At 41.6% G+C, this 13,332-nt stretch overlaps 2 non-coding genes across 2 annotated transcripts; both read right to left on the reverse strand.

Moving 5' to 3' along the window:
- Positions 1-696: 696 nt before the first annotated feature.
- On the reverse strand, positions 697-803 carry LOC131254445 (small nucleolar RNA R71). Its single transcript, XR_009175558.1, has one exon. It is a non-coding gene; the product is annotated as a small nucleolar RNA R71 (small nucleolar RNA).
- A 12,034-nt stretch (positions 804-12,837) lies between these two features.
- Positions 12,838-12,944, reverse strand: LOC131254525 (small nucleolar RNA R71). The gene has a single exon (XR_009175638.1). It is a non-coding gene; the product is annotated as a small nucleolar RNA R71 (small nucleolar RNA).
- Between the last annotated feature and the right edge of the window lie 388 nt (positions 12,945-13,332).

Here is a 13,332-nt window from a genome sequence, read left to right on the forward strand (position 1 = left end):
TGTTTTCTTTTGCAGGTCCTTAACTTAGGGGCTTCAATTTGGTAATTTCTTTCCAACTCTCTCTCTCTCTTTCTTTCTAGATTTTCTTTTCTTTCTTAGGATTAGGCTTTGAATTTGATTGAGGGCTGCGAGTGTTTCATGCCCAAGTGGGCCCGTGACAACACTCGACGTCTCTTGACTGAAGGAGGATTGGTTGAGGGGTTGACTATCCATCGCAGGACTAGACACCGCTCGAAATCCCCTGAGTTAACTGAAGTTATGGCTGAAGACCAACCTCCTCTACTTCCACCCAGGGTGGAGGATACCCAAGATGAGAATGAGGAGCAACAGGCACCCTCGCCTCGTACTTTACGAGATTATCTACAACCGGCGAGAGTGAGTATGCCCTCATGCATGATTTTTTCTGAAAACATAGGACAAATGGACATCAAACCGGGAGTTATCCAACTCCTTCCCAAATTCCATGGACTTGAATCAGAAAGTCCATATTTACATTTGAAAGAATTCGATAAGATTATGGCTACATTATGTTTTCCTAATGTATCTGAGGATACAGTCAGGCTGAAACTCTTTCCTTTTTTCTTAAAAGAGAAAGCTAAGACGTGGTTACATTCACTGCGTCCTAGATCCATTGGCACATGGAACGACATGCAGAGAAAATTCATAAAAAAATTCTTCCCACATCATAAAACGATTATCCTCAGAAAAATAATCATGAACTTTGCCTAAAAGGAAGATGAAACATTCTTCCAATGTTAGGAAAGGTTCAAAGATTTGGTCAGTTCATGCCCACAACATGGATTTGAAACGTAGCGCATCACAAATTTTTTCTATGATGGACTGACATCTTCTATGCCCCAAAATGGTCGAGACAATGTGTAATGGAGAGTTCATTAATAAAGATGTTGACGAGGTATGGGACTATCTCGACAGTCTGACTGAAAAAACACAATCTTGGGACTATTATCCAAAATCAAACACCACGTCTAGGCCGACTCAATTAAAGGAGAAAGGTAGATTATATCTCTTGAAAGAAGAGGATGATCTCAAGTGTAAAGTGACTACGCTTATAAGGAAAGTTGAGGCCATGGAAGGAAAGAAGGATAAGGTTAATGAAATTGTTTGCGGCATCTGTGATTGCAACATTCATACAACTGAAAATTGTCCTATAATACCCGCCTTTCGAGAAGTGTTGAATGAACAAGCTAATGCCGTAAACAACTATCAAAGACCTTTTACTGGACCTAACTCCAATACATACAATCCTGGTTGGAAAAATCATCCAAACTTTAGTTGGAGGAATGGACAAACGGCTACTCTTCAAGGTTTCTTCAATCAAAATCCAAATTAAGTGAAACCTCAAGAGGAACCGGTTTAAAATTCCATACAAGAGCTGGCTCAGACAATGTGGGGAATTACAGATTTTATGCAAAAGATAGATTCTCGTATGACGGTTATAGAAAAGGGGATGCTTCCTGCACAACCTCTCCCCAATCCTAAACCGCAGTACGAGATTAATGATCCCAGCTCTTTAAATCAGATGGGGCACGCTAAATCCATCACCACTCTTAGGAGTGGAAAGATCATTGATAAACTCTTCCGGTTAGGCCTGAAAAGCCTCAGGAACCAGAAGAGGACAACAATGATGGATCTAGTGATGCCCCACAAAAATTAGAACCGGAACTTCTAGAGAAGCCAATTGCTCCGTTCCCCCAATGGTTGGTTTCACCAAAACCTCTCTCTAACTCTCAGGATATCCTAGAGGTGTTGAAACAAGTGAAAGTTAACATTCCTCTACTTGATGTCGTGAAACAGATTCCTTCATATGCCAAATTTCTGAAAGACTTACGCACGACTAAAAGACGGCAAAGTATTCAAAAGAAAATCTTCTTGACTGAGAAAGTGAGTGCCATCCTGAAGCAAGATGTGCCGTAGAAATTCAAGGATCCCGGTAGCCCAACCATATCATGTGTAATCGGGAACCATCGAATTGATCACACACTTCTTGACTTAGGAGCGAGCGTCAATCTGATTCCCTACTCGGTATACAAACAGTTAGGTTTGGGTGAATTAAAACCCACCCTAACCACACTACAACTTGCTGATCGCTCTGTTCGTGTACTAAGAGGGATAATTGAGGATGTGTTGGTCCAAGTTGATAGATTTTACTACCCTGTAGATTTTATCATCCTGGACACCGAACCCATCAATAACATGAGCACTCAGATTCTTGTCATTCTTGGTCGCCTATTCCTTGCCATGTCAAATGCAATTATCAATTGCAGGAATGGTGTCATGACTATGTCTTTTGGAAATTTGACATTGGAGTCAAATATTTTTTTCAATAACGGCAGCAACTCAGAGGATGATGACGATTTTCACGACATTAACATGATTGACTCTTTCGTGGAAGATACGACACCGCTGACCTTATCCTTCGACCATCTAGAGACATGCCTAACCCACTCCCATGATTTTGATGATGACATGCTTAGGGAGACGTGCGCCTTGCTTGATACTGCACCGGTACTTGAAGTTAACTGGTGGAGGCCACAATTTGAAGAATTACCACAAACCGATGTAGTGCCTCTACCGTCTAACCTCAAGCCGCCGAAGCTTGACCTAAAACCTTTGCCCTCTGATTTGAAATATGCCTATTTAGGTCAAGATGAGACATACCCGGTGGTGATCTCTGCCCACCTGGAGAAAGAACAGGAGAGTATGCTCATATCTAATATCATTGAGCATAAGGGAGCCCTTGGATGGACTATAGCGGACCTCAAGGGAATCGATCCCTTGATTTGTACTCACCGCATATATCTTGAGGATAATGCAAAAACCGCTCGGCAACCACAACGTAGACTAAATCCAAACATGAAGGAAATGGTTAAGGCCGAGGTTCTTAAACTATTGGACGTGTGCATCATATACCCTATATCTGATAGTCAATGGGTGAGTCCAACTCAAGTGGTCCCTAAGAAGTCCGGAATCACCATCGTAGCCAATGCTAATAATGAACTCGTGCCAACTAGAGTCACTACTGGTTGGAGAATATGTATTGACTACAGGAAGTTGAATACCGTCACGAGGAAAGACCACTTTCCTTTACCATTCATTGATCAGATCCTGGAAAGGTTAGCTGGTCATTCATATTACTGTTTCCTTGACAGGTATTCGGGCTACAACTAGATAGAGATAGCCCCTGAAGACTAGGAAAAGACCACATTTACATGCCCCTACGGCACCTTTGCCTATCGAAGGATGCCATTCGGACTATGTAATGCCCCTGCCACCTTTCAGCGATGTATGCTTAGTATCTTTTCTGATATAGTGGGGCAATATCTAGAGGTCTTCATGGACGATGTCTCTGTGTGCGGTCCATCTTTCAAGAAGTGCTTGAAAAGTCTTAAATGTGCACTGAAAAGATGTGAAGAAAAGAACTTGGTACTTAATTGGGAGAAGTGCCATTTCATGGTTCAGAAGGGAATTGTCCTTGGGCATATCATCTCGTCTAAGGGAATCGAGGTAGATAAGGCAAAAATCGATCTTATCTCTAACCTACCTCCACCCAAGAACATCAGAGACGTGCGATCCTTCTTAGGACACGCAGGATTTTATAGGCAATTCATAAAGGACTTTAGTCTCCTCTCTCGTCCTTTATGTACTCTTCTTCAAAAGGATGCTCCGTACAAGTGGACTGAGCAATGCCAGGAAGCTTTCACCAAGCTTAAGGGCACGTTAACCACTGCACCTATCATGCAGCCACCCGACTGGAGCCTTCCTTTTGAGCTTATGTGCGACGCTTCTGATTATGCTCTTGGGGCGGTCCTAGGCCAAAGAAAAGATAAGAGGCCCTACGTCATTCATTACGCAAGTAGAACTTTAAATTCTGCCCAGGTGAACTACTCGACTACGGAAAAGGAACTCTTAGCTGTAGTGTTCGCCTTGGACAAATTTAGGTCCTACTTGATCGGATCCAAGATCATTATTTACACAGATCATGCGGCACTTAAGTATCTTCTTTCTAAGAATGATTCTAAGCCCCGCTTGATACGATGGATTTTTCTACTCCAAGAATTTAATATGAAAATTAAAGATAAAAAGGGAGTAGAAAACGTTGTGGCCGATCACCTTTCTCGCCTTAATACCTCTGATCCCCTTGAGACGACCTATATCAACGACATGTTCCCTAATGAACAACTGTTCAGAGTCTCCCATTCACCTTGGTTCGCTGATATTGCTAATTATCTTGCTACGGGTGCTATACCTACTAGACGATGCAAGATAAGAAGAAATTCTTCACCGAGGTGCGTAACTTTTTCAGGATGATCCTTATTTATTTAAATATTGCCCGGACCAAATCCTAAGGAGATGTGTACTAGACGATGAGCATCCGAGCGTCATCTCCTTCTGTCACTCACAGCTGTGGTGGTCACTTTTCTGCTAAAAGACCACGGCCAAGATTCTGCATGTGGCTTTTAGGCCCATTATGTTTAGGGACACTCATGAGTTTTGCAAAGCTTGTGAGTGTTGTCGAAATTGGGAGCATTGTCCCGTCGAAATATGATGCCTTTGAATCCCATCCTTATCATTGAAGCATTTGATTGCTGGGGCATCGATTTCATGGGACCATTCCCCCAATCATTTGAAAATCTGTATATTTTGCTCGCCGTGGATTATGTCACTAAATGGGTTGAAGCGATTCCATGTCGAACTAATGACCATCGCACAGTCATTAAATTCTTAAAAGAAAACATCCTTTCTCGATTCGGAACGCTTCGAGCCATCATTAGTTATAGGGGCTCACACTTTTGTAATAGACCATTCGAGAGCTTAATGAAGAAATACGGTATCTCTCATAAGGTGAGCACCCTGTACCACCCACAGACAAGTAGGCAAGCCGAGATTTCTAATAGGGAAATTAAACACATTTTGGAGAAAACGGTTAACCCTGATCGTAAGGTTTGGTCAATCTGATTGACCGATGCCTTATGGGCATATCGTACTGCCTTTAAAACCCTTATTGGAATGTCTCCCTTTAGACTTGTCTATGGGAAAGCTTGTCACTTGCCTGTGGAGCTGGAACATAAAGCGTATTGTTAAAAATCTTAATTTCAATCTGGACAACGCTGGCTCGCTACGCAAACTTCAATTGAATGAACTTGAGGAAATCCGGAATGATGCGTACGATAATTCGAGAATTTACAAGGACAAGATGAAAGCATTTCATGACCAACACATTTTGTGAAAATCATTCACGCCTGGTCAGAAGGTCCTTTTGTACAATTCTTGATTACATCTCTTTTCGGGTAAGCTTCGATCTCGTTGGACCGGCCCTTACATTGTTGTTACTGTTTTTCCTCATGGGGCCATTGAGATAAGAGATCCCGACAATGGCAAGGAGTTTAAAGTCAATGGACATCGATTGAAACCATTTGTCAAGAAATTTGATTCAGAGGACATGTCCATGCCCCTGACTGCTCCTGTTTACCAGGATTGATCTCCTAGTCTGATGGAGGTATAGGTAGGTTTATCGCTTTCATAGGACTAGGGTAGTTGTTTTATTTGTCTGGCTGAAGACGGTAAACTTAGCGCTCCTGGGAGGCAACCCAGTTCTTCATTTCATTTCGTTTTTTTTTTTAGTTAGTTCAATGTTTGTGGGTAACATTACTGCAAACCCTCACGAGACTACAACTCATCCACTAGGAGCAACCTAGGGGTTTAAAGGCTTATTGCATACACTAAATGCAATCGAGAGCACCTACGAAAGTGGTATAGGTAGGATTTTATTTTTATTATTTTTGTGTTGCCTTCTCTCTCGTGCTGACTGACGCCCATGCTGCGATCTCTTGGAAAGTGTCTTTCGACTCATCATCCAGGTACTATCTTCCCATCACTTCATATTTACTTTTCGTTGTCCCAAGTGCATTGCACGCTCATATCTTTTACATTGAGGACAATATAGATTTTAGGTTAAGGGTGGGAGATTAGGTGACCTAATCAGCATTTTCTTGGTCTTGAACAAAAGTTGTAAAAGTTGTGAAAATTTTAAAAAAAATTTGACATTTTGTTGAATTCGAAGCGATTTTGACAACCATCTTGGATTTAAAATTACAAGATAAGTGAAGTTGGTAATTTATGACTCTTAGATTCAGTTATCTATTATATTAGATTTCACAGTTAAGTTTGAAGTGTTAATCTATAATTAGAAGTTTTAAACATTGATTGAGTTATGATTTCACATGTCACATCTCGCTTTCACATCAAGATTTCAGTTTGATATTAAAGGGTTAACTTGGTAATCACTAAGCATGTAAGGAACCAGCTTGGAAAATTTGCCCGTCATGATCAGTTCAAAAAAAAAAAAAAAAAGAAAAAAGAAGAAGAAGAGATACCTTTGGAAAAGGTTAGGCGAATAATCTTCACCATAGGTTTGCTCCCTATAGGTGCGGATTCGATTCTCCTCTCCCTCGATGGAAAAATCAAAAGTGGGAAGAATAAAAAAAAAAAAGAAGAAGAATTGTAAGGAAAATTCTGATTTAGGGTTTGAGTGTCCTAAATGCTGTTTTGATTATCAATGTTATCATAGAAATTATCTATTGGATTTCTTAATGATGATAAGCCGAGATTTCATTATACACTCATGGTACTCATTGTTTAGAATTGTTCTAATTAATGCATAAATACTTTAAAGTTGATTATGAAATTTATTGTGCACTTGGTTCCAGGAGGAAGTAATGCCCAGCATTCGTGCATCTTAGAATTTTTGAATCTAAATTGCTTTTTAAAAATCACTTGAGTTCATAGAGATTGTCCTGTAATTCTCAACTTATTTTTCGCATACCTTGCTCGGGACTAGCAAAATGCTGGTTGGGGGTTGTGTTGAGGGTCAAATATTGCATATCAGACCCAGTTATTGCCTGGATTTATGAACATGGTACCGTTGAATAGCCCATTTTAATCATGTTTGTGTTGCAAGGTGGAATTGCGAGCTGAGACTGGATCGGGATGCTAAAAGCACGGATTTAACATTCAGAATGCACCAAGGCAAGGGACGGACTCCAGGGGACCAAGATCGACGGAATTACACGCCAGGGATCCGCGAAAATTGAGAAACTGAAGCTCAAGCGGCCTGAAAGTCAGCCAGAATGCAAGATCACTGGGTTTCCATCATTTGTTTGGCTCGAAACTTTATACATGGCTCGAGGACCAAAAACTAACCGTACACGTCAAATTTCAGCCATTGGATCCTCGTGAAAGTGGCTGAACTAACAGATCAGTCCATAAAACCCTGATTTGGGGCCCACCCGCTGTCCAGATACGCTTTAACTTCGGCCCCCACGACTCAAATGAAATGGGGAACAAGATGGATGGTGTGGATTTCTCATAATCATCATACAGTGTACATAGTACACTTTTTGCACTAAGATGGCAGGGACGTCTCCTTCTTACAAAATAACAGCGCACAGACGCTGTCCGTCCATTTTTCAGTAATACGGCCCACTCATCATCCAAATGGATGATCCAGACCGTCCATTGAATCTCTTGGGTAGACGTAACCCTCACCCAGGTGTCCTTTTCGACCCATGAACGTACGGACAGGCAGATTACCGTTCAAACACAAGATGGACGGCGGAGTAGATAATCTCATGGGCCACACCGAATTCGATCCAAAAACAGTGATTCCCACCTGGTTTTTTTAGAATATTACAATTAACGGAGTGGATTTCTCTGTCGAGTTCGATAAAGGGGCCCACCATCGTCACAACATCAATTGTGATGCTCTGTTTCGCAGTGTGAAAGTACCGGAGGTTCCAAGTCGTCCTGGCCCACTAGTGATGATGGGAGGTCCGATCTGAACCGTCCATCATATAGAGGCGCCCTTTCTGGTCAGAACCATTCTAACCATTTTCAGCTGTACACGCATACATGTCCGCTACAGTGATCTTAAGGGGACCATTCAAATGTCGTTACAGCAGTAATTCTTTCTTGGGCCACATCAACGGACAATCAAAATAGACCATCTCCAGATGAAATTTCGAGGAGAAGATGATGGACGGTATGGATCTATCAAATGACAGCTAAAGTGGGCCCCACCAAATATCCAGCGTAAGTTCTATTATGCACTTTCTGTTACAGTGCGTAAAACCTCCGCACCTGTTTCTTCTGTGCGTAAAGGCTACGCAAGCAAGTGGCCCCTGACGTGTATAAAATAGAAGAGAGAAGAGAGAGGGAGGGATTATGAAGGTGGAGAGTGAGCAGCAAAGGTTGGAACGTGGCTGCACGTGAGCAAGGCTTGGGCTGGACCTGGTTTTTCTTTTTCTTTTTCTTTTCTTCTTCTTCTTTTGTTTATTTTGAATTTAGCCTAATCATGCCCGTGATCGACTAAACCTCTTAGCTAGGGCTAAGAGGTGAAGCTTGTAGTCTGATGGGAGAGATGTTGCTTGTGCCTTTTGTTTAGATTGAAGAGGTTTTTTATTTAATTTTATTATGGGAATATTTTTAGTTTTTAATGGCCTGTTGAGACTGAAATTATAGTGGGTTTGCAATAGCTTTGAGTATTTCTTTTTCCTTATTTTGATTATGACGTCAGGAAGCCCTGTTGTTCGCCATCGTCTCCTGGGCATGGTTGGATGTCGGTACCCTTCCTAACCTTCATGGCATGTTGATTGGTTGGTAATTAGTTTAATTCTTTTGTTAACTTTGTCTCCTGGGCATGGTTTGGTGATGGAATCCATTCTAATTCATATACCTTTCATCTCTCTAAAATTATATCAGAAGAAGTTCAGTTTAATTTTCATGATTTTTGATGCAGGCATAAGATCTCCCCGATCTCTACAAGTGGATCCTTTGAATCCCTAGTTTCCTTCCTCTGAATCCCTAGTTTCCTTCCTCTGAATTCCTTAAAGTTTTACATTAATCTCTCACCATTATTCATAATTTATATTTGATTTAGATTGCATCTTAGGCTAGTTCTATTTCTACTTAGTTTCAGGAAACGTACAAGTTTCAATTCCTGTGGATTCGACCTCGGTCTTACCGAGTTTATTACTACATCACAACCCTATACTTGGGGAGTGAACACCAATTATTATTGAGAATTTGGGAAACCTAAGGTGAGGGAGAGAAGAGAAAAGAGAAAGATAGAGAAGAAGAGAGATTGGAGTAGTGCTTGCCACGAAGGGTAATTATTGCATATCAGACCCAATTGTTGCATAGATTTACACGCAGGACACCATTTAATAGCCTAATTTAATTGAATTTGTGATGCAGGGCGTCTTCATGAGCTTGGACTGGGAAAGGACACTAAAAAGCATGGATTTACCGATCTGATGACACTAAAGCAGGGGACGGACTCCAGAAGACCAAGAGCGACGAAATTATACACCAGGGGTCCGCGGAAATCGAGGAATCGAAGCTCAAGTGGCCTGAGAAGTGCCCAAAATGCAAGATCATAGGGTTCCCACCATCTGATCAGTTCGAAACTTCACACGTGGCTTGAGGACCATAAATAAACCGTACACATAAAATTTCAGCCCCTGGATCACTATGAAAGTGGCCCAACGGACAGATCAGCCCCTTAAATCCTTAAGTGGGGCCCACCTGATATCTGGATATTCTCCAGTCTTGGTCTCAACAGTTTAAATGAGCTGACAGAACTGATGGACGGAACGGATTTCTCACAAACATCAGCGTGGGACACACATGTGCAGTGCACATGTACAGCATAGGTACACTCACCGTGCACGGCAACAAGTTGACCGAGTCTCCCTCTCTAATTCGAATTTTTCTCCTGCGGGGGAAACAGGGATTGCGGTTCTCTATTGTGGGCCGCCAGCACGATTCTAAGGACTAATCAGCACCGTCCATGAGACCAGATAGGTCCATATTACCAAGGCCTAGGTGGAAGAGTTTCAAAATGCCAGCGACAATGGCGTCTCAACCGTGTAAACGCAGATTAGACGGTCGAAAGATCTGACAGGTGGGCTACCACGGGTTTTGATCCAAAACTGATCAGGACTGACCGGTTTTTCATGAGGAAGCTAATGGACGGAGCTGATTTTCTAGAAGATTTCCATAATGGCCCCACTAATTATTGCACTTCCGTGGAATCCGAAGCAGAAACGAAAATCAGAAACAGGGGCTCGGGTTGGATTCTTGTGGCCCACAAAGATCATTTAGATGGATGATCCGAGCTGTCCAGTGGGTCCAAGGAACGATTTCAACAAGAACCATGGTGTTCTTTTGCAACCATGCACAACAGCAAGATTGGAAGATGGGAGGAAAGGACTCCACGTTGATCGATATTGTGGCCCACCTAAGATTTGAATTCATTCCAGATTTTGGCTCATGGCCTAAATCGGTCCTACAAATACATTAAACGGCTCTGATGTTCAAAAGAAATACTATAATGGGGGCCCATCATCACCAGCGTCGAACCGGAACCATCCCTGCTTCGCACGCTGCGTAGAGCAAGCTTCCCAGCCGGCTTGTTTGCGGACTCCGGATCTCCACCAGTCCTGGCTGCGTAAGGAGTAGCTCCGCGTCCTATTTCTGGTAGGATTCCCGGAGGACAGCTCTATAAGGAGCGTGTGATCGAGAGAGAGAGGGGTATCCACGGTGGGCAGGAGGGAACGAGCAGAGAAAGGGGAGCCGGTTTAGTTTGGAACGAGAGAGGGAGTTGGTTAGCTGGAGGTGTGCACGGCTTGGGAGAAAGACAGGGACGTGGGGAGTTGCTGCTGGGCACGGCTTGGAAGAAAACGGGGCTGCTGCTGCTGCTGTGCACGGTCTGAGAGCTAGAGAGAGAAGTTTTTTTTCTTCCTTTACTCTACTTCCTTGTTTTCTTTCTTCTTCTTCTTCTTCTTCTTCTTCTTCTTTTTATTTTAATTAGAATTTAGCCCGCATCATGACGGGCTAAACCTCTTAGCTAGGGCTAAGAGGTGAAGCTTGTAGTGAGATGGGAGACTCTGATTGCTGGGTTAACTATTTAATCGTGAATTGAACTTGATTATGGTTTAATTGTTAAGGGAATGTTTGTAGTTTTTAATGGTCTATTGTGACTGAAATTACAATGGGTCTGTGATAGCTTTGAGCACGTTCCTTTTCTCCTTTTCATGTTTATGAAGTCAGAAAGCCCTATTGTTCACCATCGTCTCATGGGCATGGTCGGATGACGGTACTATGCCTAACTTTCATGGCATGTTGATTGATTGGTAATTAGATTAATTCTGTTGTTTGCTTTGTCTCCTAGGCATGGTTAGATGATGGAATCCATTCTAATTCGTACACCTTTCACCTTTTGAAAACCAAATCAAGTAAGTTCAGTCTGATTTCCATAATTCCTGATGCAGGCAAAAGATCTCCCTGATCCCTACAAGTGGATCCTCTGAATCCCTAGTTTCATTTCTCTGAGTTACTTAAGTTTTAGATAATCATTCCGCAACTATTTCCTAAATTCTATTTGTTTTAGATCGCATCTTCGACTAGTTCTAGTTCTAGTTGGTTTCAGATAATACAGGTATCGGTCCCTGTGGATTCGACCTCGGTCTTACCGAGTTTATTACTACATCACAACCCCGCACTTGGGGAGTGAACAAGTTTTTGGCGCCGTCGGGGACTGATAGTTACGATTTTCTGAAATTAATTAGCTTTAGAATTAGGATAAGATTAGGATTTTATTAACTTTAGTTTTAGATTTTTTCTATTTGATTTTTAGAACTAACTTGTTTCCTGTTTTGTAGGATCCTGACATAAGTCCATAAATTGGTAATTCCTCCATAATCTCCTTACTTTTTCTATCTTTTAGAATTAGGGTTTGAATTTTATAGATTTTTTTTTTTAATATCCTCCCATCTGTAGGAAATAGTTTAAAACTAGGTTATTTCTTAATTAATTTTCTACTTTTAGTAACTTTCTAATTTTAGAAACTAATTTGTTTCCTAATTTATTTTTAGAATTTGTGTTTAGAAACTAACCTTCCTATTTAGTAGGCCTTTAAGATAGAAATCTCTAATTCAGGTAAGCTCCTTCCCTACTGTCTATTTTTCAATTCTCTTTTAGTTTAGAAATTTCCACGTTCTTTTAAGAATCCCTTCTTTTAGAAATTAATTTACTGTTATTTTTCTTCTCTTTTTAAGAATCTAACTTATTCTTGTTTTATTTTGCAGGTTTTTAACTTAGGACTCCAATTTGGTAATTTCTTTCCAACTCTCTCTTTCTTTCTAGATTTTCTTTTCCTTTTTTAGGATTAGGCTTTGAATTGAGGGCTGCGAGTGTTTCATGCCCAAGTGGGCCCGTGACAACACTCGACGTCTCTTGACTGAAGGAGGAGTGGTTGAGGGGTTGACTATCCATCGCAGGATTAGACACCGCTCGAAATCCCCTGAGTTAACTGAGGTTATGGCTGAAGACCAACCTCCTCTACTCCCACCCAGGGTGGAGGATACCCAAGATGAGAATGAGGTGCAACAGGCACCCCCGCCTCGTACTTTACGAGATTTTCTGCAACCGGCGGGAGTGAGTATGCCCTCATGCATGATTTTTCCTGAAAACACAGGACAGATGGACATCAAGCCAGGAGTTATCCAACTCCTTCCCAAATTCCATGGACTTGAATCTGAAAGTCCATATTTACATTTGAAAGAGTTCGATGAGATAATAGCTACATTATGTTTTCCTAATGTATCTGAGGATACAATTAGGCTGAAACTCTTTCCTTTTTCCTTAAAAGAGAAAGCTAAGACGTGGTTACATTCACTACGTCCTAGATCCATTGGCACATGGAACGACATGCAGAGGGAATTCATAAAAAAATTCTTCCCACATCATAAAACGATTACCCTCAGAAAAGCGATCATGAACTTTGCCCAAAAGGAAGATGAAACATTCTTTCAATGTTGGGAAAGATTCAAAGATTTGGTCAGTTCATGCCCACAACACGGATTTGAAACGTGGCGCATTACAAATTTTTTCTATGATGGACTGACATCTTCCATGCGCCAAATGGTCGAGACAATGTGTAATGGAGAGTTCATTAATAAAGATATCGACGAGGTATGGGACTACCTCGATAGTTTGCTGAAAAACACAATCTTGGGACTATTACCCAAAGTCGAACACCACGTCTAGGCCGACTCAATTAAAGGAAAAAGGTGGATTATATCTCTTGAAAGAAGAGGATGATCTCAAGTGTAAGGTGACTACGCTCATAAGGAAAGTCGAGGCCATGGAAGGAAAGAAGGATAAGGTCAATGAAATTGTTTGCGGCATCTGTGATTGCAACATTCACACAACTGAAAACTGTCCTACAATACCTGCCTTTCGAGGAGTGTT

This window comes from Magnolia sinica, chromosome 8 (assembly GCF_029962835.1).
Source record: "Magnolia sinica isolate HGM2019 chromosome 8, MsV1, whole genome shotgun sequence".
Classification (NCBI taxonomy): Eukaryota; Viridiplantae; Streptophyta; class Magnoliopsida; order Magnoliales; family Magnoliaceae; genus Magnolia; species Magnolia sinica.